This window comes from Ambystoma mexicanum, chromosome 6q (genome assembly GCF_040938575.1).
Source record: "Ambystoma mexicanum isolate Mex_15411 chromosome 6q, UKY_AmexF1_1, whole genome shotgun sequence".
NCBI classification, from domain to species: Eukaryota; Metazoa; Chordata; class Amphibia; order Caudata; family Ambystomatidae; genus Ambystoma; species Ambystoma mexicanum.
Window position 1 is genome coordinate 1,605,391,054 of NC_090937.1, and position 17,549 is coordinate 1,605,408,602.

The 17,549-nt window shown below is 46.5% G+C and overlaps 1 pseudogene; it reads left to right on the top strand.

Moving 5' to 3' along the window:
- The first annotated feature begins 990 nt into the window (after positions 1–990).
- Positions 991–17,549, top strand: part of LOC138516893 (uncharacterized) — a 71,951-nt pseudogene continuing 55,392 nt past the window's right edge.

A 17,549-nucleotide genomic window follows, 5' to 3' on the forward strand; every position in this document is an offset into this window, starting at 1 on the left:
TAACAAGTGGCACTGAAACATCACCTAATAGCCAAAACTAAAAATTCACGTGGGGCAATCAACATTTTCAGCCAATCAGATGGCTGGAAGCGTGGCGAGAACACACAGCGTACCGCCACAAGTGCTGCCGGCTTGATTTTTACCAAACAGCACGTGCAAGCCTTGTGTCGCGCCTCATATGCCATTTCTCCTTAGCTGTACTGTAAAGCACTAGTACCTAATAGCCAAAACTAAAACATACACCAGCCAGCTTCGAAATGCTCGTAATCATAGTTTGTGTGGAATAGGAATTGAGGACATGTGGATGGTAAGTGCAAGATGGAACCAGCACACACGTCTGCTCTAATCAACTCAAAAGAGCAACAGAGATTGGCCCAGAGCAGCTCGGAGCCCTATTTCAGCAACTTTCAAGGCAAGGCCTTTCACTGCTACACAGCCTGTCCCTGGAGCAAGTTACCAATGCAGATCAGGTTGACCACCCACTCTCCTCCCTACACTTCAGGAAAGACCGGAAGACACTACTCCATCCTATTGTCCCTCACCTCTGGCAGTTCCACCTTCCCTTCTGCCCTTCCCCATCCCAGGTACATCAGTTACCATTGCCCCCCGCCCCTCCCAGGCTGCACCCCACTGCTCCCAGCCAGGGATGGCGTTGTAAATCTCATACATACATACACACACACACACACACACACACACGGAAGCATGGGATGCAAAGGCGGCACAGGTATTACCATCTTGAGCAGATCGACTTGATTGTTGCGAATCCCAGCCCTGAGCAGGACACCAGCAATGAAAGTCATGCCGGCTCGGTCACACGTAAACATCGTGACTCTCTGTCGGTAGCAGCGAATGTGTGCTCTCAGGCCTGGAGGGGTCAGCGCCTCATGGAGCGCGTGCTTGGGTTCACACGCTGAAACTTGACACCCTTGCCTAATTAATGGTGCATTTCTCTCTATAAATACCGCATAATACACCTTACAGCACACACTGGCAACCAGCCCACCTCGCTGTGCAGTAATTCCTCTGAGAAGACCGACGAGACGAGATACGGACCAACCATGTCGAAGTCTGGTAAATGATGGCAATATTTTATCCTGACAGTCACTTGGCATTTTACTTTTTTGATTTATTTCCAATGTACTTCTTAAACTAGGTAACTGAAAAATAAAATCAAACTCACAATATCTGTCTTCGTGAAAATGCTGAGTGCAGTGACTACCTTCAGAGGAATAGGGGAGAGAGGCACTGAGGGCAGTGACTACCTCCAGAGAAACAGGGGAGAGGGGCACTGAGGGCAGTGACTACCTCCAGAGAAACAGGGGAGAGAGGCACTGAAGGCTGTGACTACCTCCAGAGAAACAGGGGAGAGGGGCACTGAAGGCTGTGACTACCTTCAGAGAAACAGGGGAGAGAGGCACTGAGGGCAGTGACTACCTCCAGAGAAACAGGGGAGAGGGGCACTGAGGGCAGTGACTACATCCAGAGAAAAAGGGGAGAGGGGCACTGAGGGCAGTGACTACCTCCAGAGAAACAGGGGAGAGAGGCACTGAGGGCAGTGACTACCTCCAGAGAAACAGGGGAGGGGGGCACTGAAGGCTGTGACTACCTCCAGAGAAACAGGGGAGAGGGGCACTGAAGGCTGTGACTACCTTCAGAGAAACAGGGGAGAGAGGCACTGAGGCAGTGACTACCTCCAGAGAAACAGGGGAGAGGGGCACTGAAGCCTGTGACTACCTTCAGAGAAACAGGGGAGAGGGGCACTGAAGCCAGGGTCCACCTTCAGAGAAGAAAGGGAGAGGGGCACTGAGTGCAGTGACTCCCTTTATAGAAATAGGGGAGAAAGCACAGAAGGCAGTGACTACCTTCAGGGGAATATGGCAGAGGGGCACTGAGGGCTGTGACTACCTTCAGAGAAACAGGGGAGAGGGGCACTGAGGGCAGTGATTCCCTTCAAAGAAACAGGGGAGAGGGACAGTGAAGCTAGGGTCCACCTTCAGAGAAACAGGGGAGAAGGGCACTGAGGGCTGTGACTACCTTCAGGGAAACAGGGGAGAGGGGCACTGAAGCTAGGGTCCACCTTCAGAGAAACAGGGGAGAGGGGCACTGAAGCTAGGGTCCACCTTCAGAGAAACAGGGGAGAGGGGCACTGAGGGCAGTGACTACCTTCAGAGAAATAGGGGAGAGGGCATCTGGAGGCAGGCCCTGTAATTAAAAAGATAGAGGAGGGGGGAATAGAAGCCAGGTGTGTAAATACAGTGATAGAGGAGGGGGAACTGAAGCTAGGGTCCTCCACCTTCAGAGAAGAAAGGGAAAGGGGCACTGAGGAGAAGGTCACCAAAGTCATGCTCTGTAATTGAACAAATAGAGAGGGGCATAGACCCAAGGGTATGTAAATAAGGTGTGGGGGTTAGGGTGGGGGGGCTGATGCTAGGCTCTGTAATTACAAAGATCAAGGAGAGGGGACATAGGAGCCAGGCTCTGCAGTCAGGGCAATAGGGGCGAGGGCACTGGGGCAATTCTCTGTAACTAAAGCCATGAAAGAGATGGCTGCACATAGCAGGGTCAGCAGCCAGAGGAGTAGAGGACGGTGGAACTCAGGCTAAGCTCTGACATTAAAATAAGTGTGAATATTGTCACTGGGGTCAGTCTCTGTAGTCAGGGCAATAAGGGAGATAGGCACAGAGGCCAGGATATTCCATAAGTGCTGTAGGGGAGAGGGGCATACAGGAAACGCTCTACGGTTACTCCCATAGGCCTAGCGGATACTGAGACAAGGGGCAGCAGCAAATGCTGTAGAGGGGGGGCTGCAGCCACTCTGTGATCAACTCAATGAGGAGAGGGGCATAGGACCTTGAACCTGTAACCAATCAGTGCAAGAGGGTAATAGTCTGGAGCACCACAGAAGTGCGTGCTAGGTTGGCATAATATGGGTGAGTGGCACAGAGGCCAGAGTATATGGTTGGTGCAATAGGGTAACAATTGGAGCAAAGATGGAACATACTTATTAGATGAGACAGGGGGGCATCTAATTTGCAATCATTGTAAATGTATTAATGAATTTATTAAACGGTATTATAAACCGCACCACATGCGTGCAAGGGTTGTGGTAAGTGAAATAAGTGAGAGGGTCAGTGAGTTCATGCTCTGTGAAGTACCGCCTACACTGTCTCCATTCGATGCCTCATTCAAACGGGAGAGTCAATGTAGGCTCCGCCTGCCCTTCAGCGATACCGCCAGTGAATTACCAGGGCAACTGAAGTATATGTGAAACACTGGGTAAGGCTATTCCCAAGTGTGCTTGCGGCACTTTTAGGTGGGCAAGACACTTCGAAGCGCTACAAAAGGAACACACTGGGGATAGGGACGAACAGTGCAGCAAGTGGAAGTCAAGAGATTGTGAATCAACTAGAATAGTTGGGTTATAAAACCTTGTCAGAGCTTTATTCAGGACTTCGTTACAACCTGGGCGGATTTTCTGGTGATATAATCCAACTAATCTGCCCCATTACAGCATTACCACTGTGAATTGTAGTGATTTTCCCGGAATACCGCTGCACTTCAAATATTTTTGTTTTACTTTCAATTTCCAACGTTATTCTGAGGATAGGAATCTAGTGTAAAGTAGCGGTGCATCGCATGACTGTACGTTTTATGTTAATGAACACAATGATTGACTCAGACTAGTGTATGCATTTCAGGGCAAAGGTGGACAGAGGATGCGCTCTTCTAATGTCCGGATTCAGAAAGATGTGAAGTGAGTGTACTTTCTAACCTGTAAATGGAAAATACTATTAAAAACGTCTGCGGATAGTACACATTTTACTTCCACTTACAGTTTAGAGGTAAACATTGGCCGATTTTCAAGGCAAAATACCACATTGTGCGTGTGGCATTCACTTGCACTACCACCTTTGGTATTTATTTAGCATTTGTATTGCGCCTATACATCAAAAAGTATTTCCAGGCACCACACGACAAGCGGGGGGAGGTACAGGGGAGAAAATAACAGTGACGGCCCTACCAGGCCTTGTGATATTAGGATCGTGCAAGTGCAATAACAGGGAGTGCAAGGGGCGGGGGAGGGAGAAGTGCAAAAGGGGGTGGGGGAGGGGTAATAGCCAAGGCACTGCGAAAGTGCTAACGGAGGCCCCGCAGGCCAAGTGCTAAGGCAAGGGGATAGGTTCAACTAGTGCCAGGGAGGGCAGGTGGACCAGGCTCAGTAGGATGGTCAGGGACGGGTGCCGAGGGCAAGTGCTGGTAAGGGGTAAGGGGGAGGCTGGCGGAAGGAGGACCGGCCCTAATAAGGATTCTGAGGGAAATAGGGCACCAGACCGGGTGGTGGCACGCTCAGTCTGATGTTGCACCCATGCTCTTTTACAACACCCCTTTCCTCGTTTTCAACATTCATTTTAAACAGCCCTTATTCCTGAAATCAAGGAGTAAGTAAAACAATTACACCACCCTTATGTTTGAAAATGTCATACCTTCTGTACTGCACTATTATTTTAACAACGCAAAAGTCACTATTTCCAAAAGCATTTTGTGGATAGCATTTCCAAGCATGGATTATTAACACACTGATTTCGTAAGTAACAGTTACTACATAAACAGGTTTATGTAGTAAACTCACAGGATGAGGGGCTTTAGGGTGGTAAAGCCCTCTTCCCAGTGAGCTGTGACTTCACAAAGAGGGGAGGAGGCCTTAGCACTCCCCATTTCGCACTTGTGTCTGTGCCAGCCCAGTAATAAATGATAAGGCTTGAAAGAAACAGACATGGGGAATGTCCTGGGGACCATGAAGCCAGGCTTTTACTTTGGCCTGCAGATATACAAGCACAACCCTTTTGTTAGGATTTCATGGCGGCAGAACTCTGTGTTTTACCAGGCCCGGCTCCAGCAGGAGGGGTAGGGGGGGCAGGCCCTGCCAAGGCCAGCCCCTGGCCCCCCTAGAAAGCAGGGCCAGACTGGGAACCAGAATAGGCCCTGAAAAATGTGATCAAAGTGGCCCCATTATTCGCTGTACGAGCGAGCAATATTTGTGCACAGTAAAATATAACTGCACCAAGGGGCACTACTGCAAAATAGGGCTAGTCGATTCCATCATATTGAGAACAATCATTGGCAATGCCAACAGTTTGTGTAGGCATGGGAAGCGCAATTTCCAAGAACCGCCGTATTGGTATTAAGTGGCCATTAATGGTAGCAGATGCAAAATGGTGTGTGAGTACCTAGGCACCTATAAGCAGTGCCTGGCAAATGCCTAATATTTATAGACAAGCCAAAACTGCTGGCTTTACCAATGTTTATTTTTAACAGGACTTAAGTGAAGGGCATGCAAATTGCTTATAAATCGAGTGGCTAAAAGCAGACCTGGTGAAGACATTTTTATTACACCAGTAGTAGGTTTACAACTCCAATTAAGTCATTAAGTCTCAGAAGGCTGCTTCGACAAAATACTGGCAGGCACTTTGAGTGCAAAGTTTGATGGTGAGGCTTGATTAAAGCAAAGTTAAAAAGTTCTCTGGAGGAGGTGTTTTTGGCAGGGAGGGACGAGTACTGGGTGGGAATAGCCATAGAGATTATCATGGGCAGTCAACGGGTGAGCAAATAACCAAACAACACCTACACGCTGGGTGTCCCTCCTAATAGCTGATTTCTCCCCATCTATACTTTAATGCAATAGTTTTGATTTATAGCTGGTGCAAGCGCCATCTAGAAGCCCAAACTAATAAAAATCAGCACAGAGATGTGGATAAGAGAGCCTGTAGTGAATATTACAGCAGAGGAATCCGACAGCATGGGGGTGTGATGGCAAATGTGATTGTTAAAGCAGAGGGTGAAATATTACATCACAGGACTGGACGATTTTGGCACAAATACATATTATGTCATGGGTGGTAAAAAATCAATAACCACACTAATACCAACACCGGAAGCAGTCCCCTTTGTGTGTTCCTAACATTACTTTTGCCCGTTCTTCTGCCAGTCCATCAGGGCACCCATTTTTGTTTGTTTAATAATGGGTAGGTCATGCTACAGAACAGGGCTGGCTTCATGCAGGACAAAGGAATTACATAATATGGAATAGAATTTTTCTTATGCAGAAGAAATATTCCAGCATGGGGCTGGGGTTTTACACACCAGGGGAACCATCGAACAGTGGTGGGCTGGAGGATTAAACAGCATGTGCAAGCTGTGGGGTGGGGTGCTCAGCGCAGCGAGAAGAAAACAGCATATGCAGGCAGGCACCCTTGAATCGGCCCAAGCAGATATGAAATTACCATCACAGTCCGATTGGGGAGGTGGAGGGGAGGACAGAGTGTGTGGAGCAAGGGGGTGGGCAAGGCATAAAGTACTAGCCGACGATTGCTGAGCTAGGAGAGATTTAGTGCAGGTGTTTTTGGGAAATCACACCACACTGATATATTACAGAACACAGGGTGGGGGCGTTAAAGTACAGAAACAGAGGTGCACACCACAGGGCGCGACTGTACCAGCAGAAGAGGCCAATGTTACAGCAGGAAGTGGATGCTGCAGCAGACAGTGAGACTTTTACAGCATGTGGCTGGAAGAGTACAGCACTAGGAGAGCACACCGCCCCCACTGAAAATGTTACAGCACAAGGCAGTCAGCACCTTGCGTAGTGCCACCTGCGGGCCCGAGCCATCATTTGCACGCCCTGCAGCCCCCCCTCTGCAGCCAGAGAAAGTTTGGAATTACCGGAATTTGTTATTGTTCTCGCAGAGACAGAGGGGCCCAGAAGCAGAGATGCCATGTTAAGGCACCCAAAATACAACCGGATAAGATAAGGGGCTGGCAGAGGGGGATGCTGTAACACCCCCTCCAACCTCCCACATACACAACTCCTCCCTGTCTAGAAACAGCATAACCTTAGACCTGGTTATCAGAGCCAACTCCGGCGGCATGCAGACCTCACCACCAAGCATGAAAGATCAGGCAGCAGTTGGCCAGGATTGAGGTGCATTGGCAGAGCTTTGTGAGCGTGAGTGTGATGGAAGAATGGGGGTTGCTTCTAGCCAGGGTTGAGTTACACTGGTAGAGCTGCGTGTGAAGTAGGCACTGACTGTAGTGGAACAACAGGAGGTGTTGCAGGCCAGGATGGAGGGTCCATTGGCAGATATGTGTGTGAGCCACTGAAATGGAACATAGGTTGCAGCTAGCCAGGATTGAGGTTCATTAGTAGAGCTTTATGCGAGCCACTGTTCTGGAACAACAGTGGTTGCTGCTGGCTAGGATTGAGGTCCATTAGCACAGTTTTGTGAATAGCTGTAATAGAAGCAATGGGGTTACTGCTGGTAAGGGTGGAGTAGTAGTGACAGTCAGATGAGCTTTGCGTTAATTGCTGTAATGGAACAGCAGGCGTCAATGGAGGTCAGTGCTGAGGCACACTGGCAGAGCAGTGTATGTCTCTAATGTACTGGAATTGCGGGGGGTGGGAGGTCAGGATTGGGAAGAGGTGCATTAGCACAGCAGTGTGTCAGCCTCTATAATGACATGGGAAGGGGCTTTTTAGCTCATGGTAAGGTACATTTGTATTTGTAGAGGTGGGTGTGAGTGGCAGTACTGGATTAGCAGTTTAGTTTGGTCTTGCATAGCAGAGCTGAAGTGCATTTTAATAGGTCTACAGGTTGCCAGTATTCGCACGACACCCTGATAACCATCCCCATTCAGTTCGGGGCCAGGGGATCACCACACAAGGAGCAGATATTAGGTAAACCGGGTGCTGTTTTACAGTATAGCTCAGGCAGGTAACATTAAAGCACAGGAAGGGGAATGTTAGAGCTCATGGAGAACATATTCGAACATATTACACGACCCGGCCGGTTAATGATTACAGCACAGGGGGAACACATTGCAGCAGAGGTGGAGAATATTACAGTCCATGGAATCACAGTAAGAAAAAGTTCAGCACTTGCAGGCAGGATAGCAACACAAGGAAAACATTGTAGCATGATGGCTAGAAAATATTACAGCACATTGGAAAAGTTTTACCGCATAGGGGGAGAGTGAAGGTCAGAAGCACTCGCAGAATGGGAGAGGGCCATGCACGTACACATAATCCCTTACTTTTCAGGTCTGGCTACTGCCATCAGCTGCTCTCAGCCACAGCCTCACTTGGGTCACCCGCTGCTGTCTGCTGATGGAGGCAGTGCGGCCAGCCTCACCTGGTTGGTTGGCTGTCTTTCATGAATCTGTCAGAGCACACTGTGAACACGGGCACAGCACACGGCATGGGCCCGGTACCAGCACAGCACTCAGACTGTCTGTCGGCAGTGTCTCTCAGGTGGAAATGGCACGTTCAATCACAGGCCCAACAACACCAGCGCATGCGACTCGACAGCACAGAGCATGCTAGGGCACGGGCAGTTTCAATGTGCACGCACCCTAGTGCGACGAGAGCGCAAGCCCAAAAATCCATGGGCTGGGGCTGGCCTGGCAGGCAAACAAATCATGCAGCGAATGGACACACCCCGGCTGGCCTGTATGGATACATATCCCCGAATGGCGAGTTATAGTTTAATTTTGAGTCCCCATGTATCCTTCCCCCAAGAAAAGAGGCCCTATGGCCAGAGGCCTACCGGGGACGGTGTCCTGTTGGGTCAGTCTAGCCCTGCTAGAACGGAGGGCATGTCAATGGTTTGAAGTTTTCTTCCTTTTTTTTTTATCAAAAGGTTGAATGTATTTTAACTATATGCAATAAAAATTAAAAAAATGTTAACGGCCACTGGGACGTGGAGGGGGAGACTAAAGGGGTAAAAATAGGCTGGGGGAATGTTATAGTTAGCATTCTGAGGGGCTTAACCACAGGAGGCTCAGTCAGGATCTGTTTGCTTGCTCTGAACAATGATTTATGCCCCACGGCCATGAAAGCAGAAATTACCTGGGATATGGAGGGCATTCACACCTCTAAGTAAGGTAGCACACTTGCTCAAGCAGGCAGGTTACAACTATCTAGCAAGATCCTGCGTTGCTTTTTTAACTGCACTTTTAATCTTACTTTCATTTCAAACCTCTCATTTATATGGTAGCTATTGTTTCAAACCTATAAAGTAGATTTCTATAATTGAATGGAGGTTTTTATGTGTGGGAATATAACTGTTGTTCCAATCATGCCTAATAAGATGGTTCCCTGTAGAAAACAATAAATGGCAAATGATGATGCTTGGACACAGATTTCTACACCAGGTATATAAACGGCCGAGGACCCTGACAAATTACGTTCACTGGAACGGAAGATACTGCACGCATTTTTAGGCTTTGCGGTCCAGCAATTTGGGCAGGGCTGCTCAGATTAGTGGCAGGGAGGCCAAGGCTGATTTGTAAATAACGGTATGGAAGCCTGACCGAAGAAATGGAAGTGGTTAAGATTGATTCGGAGACTTACATCCATCAGACTGAGAGCCCTTATAAATTCCGTTCAAAGTATATATTCTGCTGCATGAACTACTTGAGTATAAGTGAAACAATCAGGTTGGTAGTAAGAACAATGTAATTCGGGAGGGGAGAGAGTAGTAAAATCAAAGTCATTTGATGTAAGGCGTTGAAGTAGGCTATTAGGTGTAAGCCAGAACAATTGCATTGGACCACAGATAGGCTGGAGAAAGGATGTTAGGAGGGATACACATTCAATGGACGTGTTTGGTCATTTACCCATCCATTGCCATGTTAATATCTTTGGTATTCCCGTCAACTACCTGCCCCTCCCTGCTGAAACATATCCTCTTGGGTTCTCTTTGAGCTAGCTCTGTCACAAAGTAAAATCTAACACTGTGCTGTATTGGGCCTGCTTCTGTTATATCCAAGCATTCTTTTGTGTGTTCAATGACTTAATTGCCTCTGTAAATGAGCTCCTGTTGTGATAAAAAATCCTTGCACTGAAATCCTAAAACAAGCAATCGCAAAGTAAACCATTTTGACATGTGTATAAGTATTACACAGGCATTTTCCAGACAATTACATCATATGCCTAGGTACTCGCACAATTTTCTACATGGTTCCACCTTATTGCCAGGTGGTACCCGTATGACAGTGCCTGGCAAATGCCTTTGCCATGTTTATTCAAAAGCCATACCTGTTGGCTTTGCCAATATGTGTTGGTTTCAGTTTATCTCCCTAGGTGATAGTATATATGCCCTGATGTGGGAGCCTTGTATGCAATGCCTAGGGACTCAAACTTGGAGGATTGTTCCCACTTCCCCCCAAAAAAAATTGTCTCTAAGACGATTGATCATGAAACCTTGAAAATAACTCAAGAAAAGAGCATTTCGTAATATGTTTCTGTCAACATATAAACTGTGCACATCTGTTAAATTTTAAAAAAGGGTACTGAAATATTTCCTGCAGAGTGAAATCAGAGGTGGATTTAACAGTCAGACAATGGACAAATGTCTGTGGGGCCCCCTTGCTCTGTCTTTCTCCCCTCCAAGTCAGTCAGGGCTGCATAGGTCCTACCAGTGATGCCTTATCTTTTTAATATGTATCAGATGCAGATTATTTAGAACAGGAAGTGATTAGTGATAAAGGGCACTTTTTCCTTTAAATACGCTTTTAATAAGCTATTTAAGTGTGGCTGTTGGGTGATTAGAAATGATGGGGGTACAGAAAAAGCTGTGTGAAACAATGACCATGTTATGCATTTCATTTCACTGTGTGCCTGTGTGGGATTTAGTGTAAATTCAGATTAATTGGCATTCTGGAGCTTATAGGCTTCCAGTCAGAAAAGGGAAAATAAAGCTACAATCAAAAATCATTTTACCGCCACTTTTCCCACTCCACAGGACTTGGAAAATTGCCACCTATGATTGTACCTTTATTGGTAAAAGCAAACAGATTCCAAATCGTTAATTGTGGGAGAGATTTATACTTTTACAGACACATAGTGCAAAAGTGAAGTGAGAAGGCGATTTTGTCTATGTTTGCTATTTACTTTTCCAGTACTTTGTAGAAACAATTGAAATTGCCTCTAGGGGCCCTTTTGCAAAGAAGTGCAAACAGTAGCAGTCCCCTCTATGCAATATAGGATTCAAAACAAAATTGCCCCAATACTCTTTTTCATCAACCCGATTCTACAGTGATGAACACATGGACGGGTTGATTTATCATGTGACTTGTGCATTTTTTAAAGCAATCTGTATAAAAGTGAGCATTATTATTTGTTATTGTTTATGGATTATTACAAACCTTTACAAAAAAGCCAGCAAAGAAAGAAACTAAATAAATGTAAAAAGAAAAGTAAAGAGAAAAATCAAATACATGAATTTACAAACTTACAAATTACATTTTTTTTATTTTCATGGCTTACAATCATTTGTATAAAAGTATGCAATTCATAACAAAATATCTTTCCTATAAATCAGCCCTATCACTTAAGGTGTAATTTATATACAGAGTAACAGCTATGATAAGCAGGGTATAAGTACCATTTCAAAATCTGTACAAAAAGTGACTTGTGTGCAAAGACCCAGAATTGTTATATTTTAGGTATTTAAAACCAAACTTCAATACATATTTGTACCAACTTTAGCTGGGAAGATGTGTGGTCTAGTACCTGCATTTCAGGCTATGATGACATTCTGGCTTTACCACGTAACCAAAGCGTGTAATCCTGGGAAAATCAATTAATCTCACTGTGTGCTTCCTGCCAAAATTAGAAGTGATCCAGTTTGCAGTATGGGTTAATAGATGGACAGCGCGGGGGTCAGGGTCAGGGCTAGCCAAGGAGACATACACACATCTTTCTTTGGAAAATATAAAGCCACATTTATTGATCAAAATTGTGACATTTAAAATAGCAAAGTAAACATGTCAACTAGGACGTCATCATGGACAATTGCATATTATAAACAGTAAAGAAACAGTATATACCAGACAATGATGTATAGGGAGTAGCATGGGAGCGGCGGCCCCTCTTTCCTGCCACATCCAACCGGGAGTGATGCCAGGAGGCCGTAAACCCTTCAACCTCCACTGTCTACCTCCTGATCCCACTCTCACCTGCATGCTAGCACTCCCACACACCCTCAACTCAATTAAAATTAGCTGCAAAATTGCAACAAAAATACAATGTTATTCTACAAAATGTCATTTGTAAGAAACTAAATATCCTATTCCTTGCTTCAATATTTATAGAGGAGGAGGGGCTGTCTTTCCCAAGAATATGGCTGGACCAAAAGCACCTCTTACGTTTGGCTCCTGGGAGTTGCCACAGTATTCATGAATACGTACTGGCATCCTCGTTGCTCAGCCCCTGCAGTGGAGGGGGTGGCACCATCCTCGATTCTCCACAGCCAGGACAAGAAGACATGTGGCGGGAAGGGTGGGAATGGCAGTCAGGGGGAGCTGATGGAAGGTGACAGCGGGTGATATTGCCACACAATTTCTTCTGCTTCTCTTTTGCTCTGTACTGTTTTTTTATATCTCAATTATAGCAGTATGTTGAAAAAAGATACAAAACATATTTCATAGGGCATGAATAATTGGGTTTTATCTCTCAACTCTTGTTAAGGGCAGTATACAGCTTTCATTTTTAATTTTTGGCAAACGTTTTCCATATGGAGATGGGGAGCATATGGAAGATGAAGTGAGTAGCCAATGGCAGTTGAAAGTAGTGAGGGAGCTTATGGAAGGAAACAAAGGAGAAAAAGGAAGAAGGAGCAGAAGACTATGAAGGGGTACTGGAGAGCCTGTGATTTTGGGATGAGCAAGTGGAAGGCGAGAGCAGGTTTCCCATTTGAACAAATTGAGTGAACCTGGGCAAATCACCTCATGTCAGCAAAACCTGATGAGGTGAACAGGCTGAGTCATACATCTAAACTCACAGCTCCAATAGTAGAAGAAGACAACTTCAAAAACATGCAACATTTGTTGCACTCATGACAGAGATTAACGACTCCCACCATAAGCTCCACACCCATGCCCCATTACCCGGGACCATCTGTCAGCCTTACCCAAGAATTCATTTGGCTTAAATCTGCCAGGGAGTGCAATCCCAACAAGCATCTTTATCAGGCATTCAAGGCATTCAAGTAGTCTTGCAGGTAAATATGTCAATCCTGGTCCTAACAACCTGGGTTTGAATCCAGGCTTCTGCCTTAAGCAGTTTAACAGACTAAAGACCTTAAAAGGGTAAATTAAGGGCAAATTGATTTTTCAGATCCAGGAAGACATTTTTGGCCAGATTATGAATCTGAGGAAAGTTTGGCCCCCTCGATCACAAACCTGCCCACCCAGATAAAAATTCCTGGAGCCGGGCCTGTCCGTTTTACACTTCAAAATAGCACAATTTTTGGCATTTTTAGGGACGAGGATGCTTACCTCAAATCAGTTCAAGTGCCAACACCAGGCCACCAGACATAGAGGCTGGTGGAACTAGCCGACGAGGGGAGGGAGCAAGGAGGAGGAGAAAAGGAAGGTCTTCAGAAGCTTCCGGAATGTACGGAGATCCAGCTCAAGACAGAGAGGAGCAGGATCTACCCCCCACTCTCAGCTGAGAGAAGCGTCTGATATGCAGAGAGTTAGAGCTAGAAGAACGAAGAGCTATAGCATGGATGTATTTAGGGAGAGAGTTGGAGTAAGTGTGATCCCAGGCCCCAGAAAGCCTTGTGGATGTTGCAGAGGGTCTTGAATTTGATACTTGCAGCAACTGAGAGCCAGTGGAGAGATTTTAGGGCTGGAGAAAGCCAGTCGCTGGGCTTGAAGACAAGGATAAGTCTTGCATTCTTATTCTGGATTAGTTGAAGAGGGTGGAGGGAGGAAAGAGGCAGATTAAGGAAGAGGCTGTTGCAGTAGTCAAGCCTGGAGAGAACCAGAGCTCTGGAGATTTAAAACCCTGGCTGTAACAGGGAAGGTGCCTAAGCATCATTTTACAAATGCATGTTTTAGTGTTACTTCCCAGGCTGTTGTGTGGTACTTCGGTCTAGATTCAGGTGGAGAAATAGGGAACGAGAGATACATCCTGTAAAGTGTGCATATGATACCATAATACTGTCCAGAAAAAGCAGAAGAGAGAGCAAAGGGTATATGTACTCTGCCAAAACGTGTACGCCAAATCAGCTCAGTGATGTTTCAGTCATACATGCAAAACGGACAGAGAAATATATCCCTTCGCCTTTATATTGGCAGCAAGGGTCAAGGGCAGGCACTAGCAGTGCGGTAAGTAACTATACAAAGAAATGTCCAATCAAGGCTTCATAAAAGTTGCAGTCTATAGTAAAAACACAGCATCCTTAAACCCACTAATCACCCCATTCTACCACAATAGAAATGCACAAAGTCCCACAAGTTGAATACATACCATAGGCCGACAGGTAAACTGAGAATGATCCTGCAGGGTGTATAGCAAACATTTGGCAAATTGTGCATGTAAAAGCAAAAATGACGGCTTTTGCTTTCATCATCAGCTTCATGCCCTATGGGAATATTGCTGTGCCTTGTGCCACCAGGGAGTTTCAGTGCCATCTCCAATAGTGGCAATTGTTGTTTAGGTAGGAGGTCTCTGAGCATGTGTTTTGAGGCTTCTGAGGTGTGCTGGCTCTCTGAAAGAGGTTCAGAGCATGAAGCAGGGTGAAGGGTGAAGAAGGCAAGCTCATGATTTGTGTAGCTAGTACACACCATTGAAGGGCCACGCAGAGTGGTGTTGGAGACCCCTCCTCGATTCCCGCATAGGGCAGTTTAAGGACCCTCAACTAGGAGGCCGGAGGTCCCGGCTGCCCCAGACCCAGCCAGTAGAGTTGAAAGCTGTACCTGAGCCACTAGTTTACACACTACTGCATAGGACTATGGGCGCCTACCACCAGAGGACTCTGACTGCGCTGCGGGAGGCGAGTGCAGGTCTTTTTTTTCATGGTACATATTTGGGCTGAGCCCTCAGGCAGACAGAACGGGCAAGTGCCAAAAAGGGGAGTTGTTTCTACCGTGTTCACCAAACCCACAAAGGGTGTTGATACAGTGGAGAGGGCCATTACAGGTGTTGAGACATGCCTTGGGAAGGGGCCAAGGCTCTTGAAGGGAAGAAGAAGAGATATGGCCGTGTTGGGGACCCACCTGGAAGGCCTGGATGTGTAGGTTTCTACTGCTGAATCATACCTACAGGAAACTATGCAGATCCAGTGGAATACAGGAACCTCAATGTGTCTCCTGGACAGAGAATGGGGTGAGAACTTTCACTATGCGACGAATGTGAGGGATTTGGGGGTTCCAGCAATGAATCAATCTGACAAACTAGTGTCCTTATTGCAGTCAAATCCATTGTAAACACTAGAGGGGGGTTCTGTGACAGTAATGAGCCCTTTCCCATACTCAAGGCATGCAGACTCCCATATCGTAATGCTAGTGATTGTCTGCAAGGACCAGGCTGCGGGGAAGGAGCTGCTACCAATGTCTGCAAGGAACAAGTCATTGGAATCTAGGGTGACAGATTTGACTGTTTCTAGACTACAGAAAGGTGTAAACAGTTAAGGTTAATAGCCGGCGATTTTCAGGAGACGGCATCCAGCAAAGAGCATAATCACTGCTCACTGAACAGCTGTAAACCTCGCTTTGGCGGTGGAGGAACCAGTGTTAGAAGGCAGTAAGGTGATAACACTTCAGTATATCCTGGGTATCCCTACATATTATCCCCACCAAAAATATCGCCATACATATGGTCGTTTGTCTCGCCATAGGTGATATTTTTGGGGGTGATAATTTGTGGGAGCGGAAGTTGCAAGGGTGTCCTCCACAAATTTAAAAATAATGCGAGGTTTGCAGGGTTGTCCCCTGCAGGGTACATGGCTCAATATCGCTCAAAAAATATGGTGATATTTTTGTATCACAATATTTTTGCGGGGCTATTAACACATGGAACCATATCCTGTGGGAAGAGAGAACACAGTGTGTAATGCGAGTGCAGCAAAGCCTACATTTTAAGCCCCAGAACTAGAAATTAATATTTTGCTGTGTTACAGGACTGCTCACTGGCAACATGGGGGCAGTTGCTGGGGTCCCGGAGGCTCGAGGCCACCTCCTTTTGCACATTTGGTTTCACTATACAAAAGTTCAAAAAGGTGCTTAGGGTTCCCTTCCCCAAGCATAAGGTACTGGTTCACAAAACAATGTCCCAAAGGAGCTCAGGGGCTCTTTTCCCCAAGCTTCAAGCACTGGCGCACAAAACAATGTCCCAAAGGAGCTCAGGGGTTCCCTTCTCCAAGCTTCATATACTAGTCCTCACACTGTTCATCTTAATTCAGAATTGCTTTCACTCTGCTTGGGGCGTCCTAGTCTAGGTGTAGTTCACAGGCTGCATCGCCCCACCCATTACAGGTCTCGCAACCAGTTGCCCTTTTCCAGCTTTCTGCCTCTGCGGCGGTTCAAGATTCACAAGTTCATAGATTGAGGGTTTGCCTTCCTTGATGATACTGTGTCTCTCTTTTCTATACTGTACTTGGTTAGCTTTCATTTATAGTTTTTATCTCGGCTTATTTAGCTTAGTTCTGCCCATTCAGCATTTTACTCACACTCCACTGGCTTCCCCAGGATTGCTTGTTTACTCTGATACAATGTTTCTGCATAATCCATTTCAAACATTGCATTTGTCTCCATTCGGTCTTCTATTTCGATCAGAGACTTTTGAGAACGTACTGCCCGCATGAGACCACTCTGACACAATGCAATTCATTCACTTTCATACACCACTGGGTTTCCTCGCATTCTCATGAAACTCAACGGTTGCAGCAGACCTTTCTTCGATTTCTTCGGTAAGATGCTTTCTGGGATTTGAGGTCAGGGTCTCACCGCCTGCCCCTCAGACGCCTCTGGATTGTTCTTCCATTCAGGGAAACAAGCAGTTCTTGGCCACAGCGAAGGGACTGACACTTTCCACGGCTACTTTCCCCCACCTTCTCCGGCTACCTGGAGACACCACTCCCTCACCACCCAATGACACCCTGTTTCACTGGGCCATCCTTCAGCATCTCGGTCTCCTCCAGCTTCTCACGGACTGGCCCTCCTGCTGCTCATTCCTCGCCCAGGCTACTTTGCCCTGGCCTCTTCGCACAGACTATCTCTCCACAGCTTCTCCACGCCGGCGTCTTGCTACTCACTCTTTTATGCACCTATGAGCCTCTAACAGGCTGCAGGTGTACAGTCTCAGGCTCAATTGCCTGACCACAATCAATCCAATTAACAGGAAATGCCTGACCTTCAGCCCTGTAGTTTACAGAATCCCTCTTCTTCGTCCCAGTAATATAGAAGTGTGTCCCAGTACTATAGTGGTGTTTCCTATAGGTAATGTGTACTACTCTTGGAGGCATCTTCCTCCTCTGAGTACTTTAGGTAATTTCAGGGGAAACATTAGGCTATGGACAACAATATCCTACAAAGGATGAGGCAGAGTTGGGTAAGTCAATTTCAGGAAAGTGAGGATACTGTGTCTCGCCCTCTGGCACTCTCTCTCCAATCACTAAGGACCCTCTTCCCAGGTGATCCTCCCTTGCTAGTCCACCCCCAGGGTCAGGATTCAAAAGCGATGGACCTTTCCTTGCCACCTG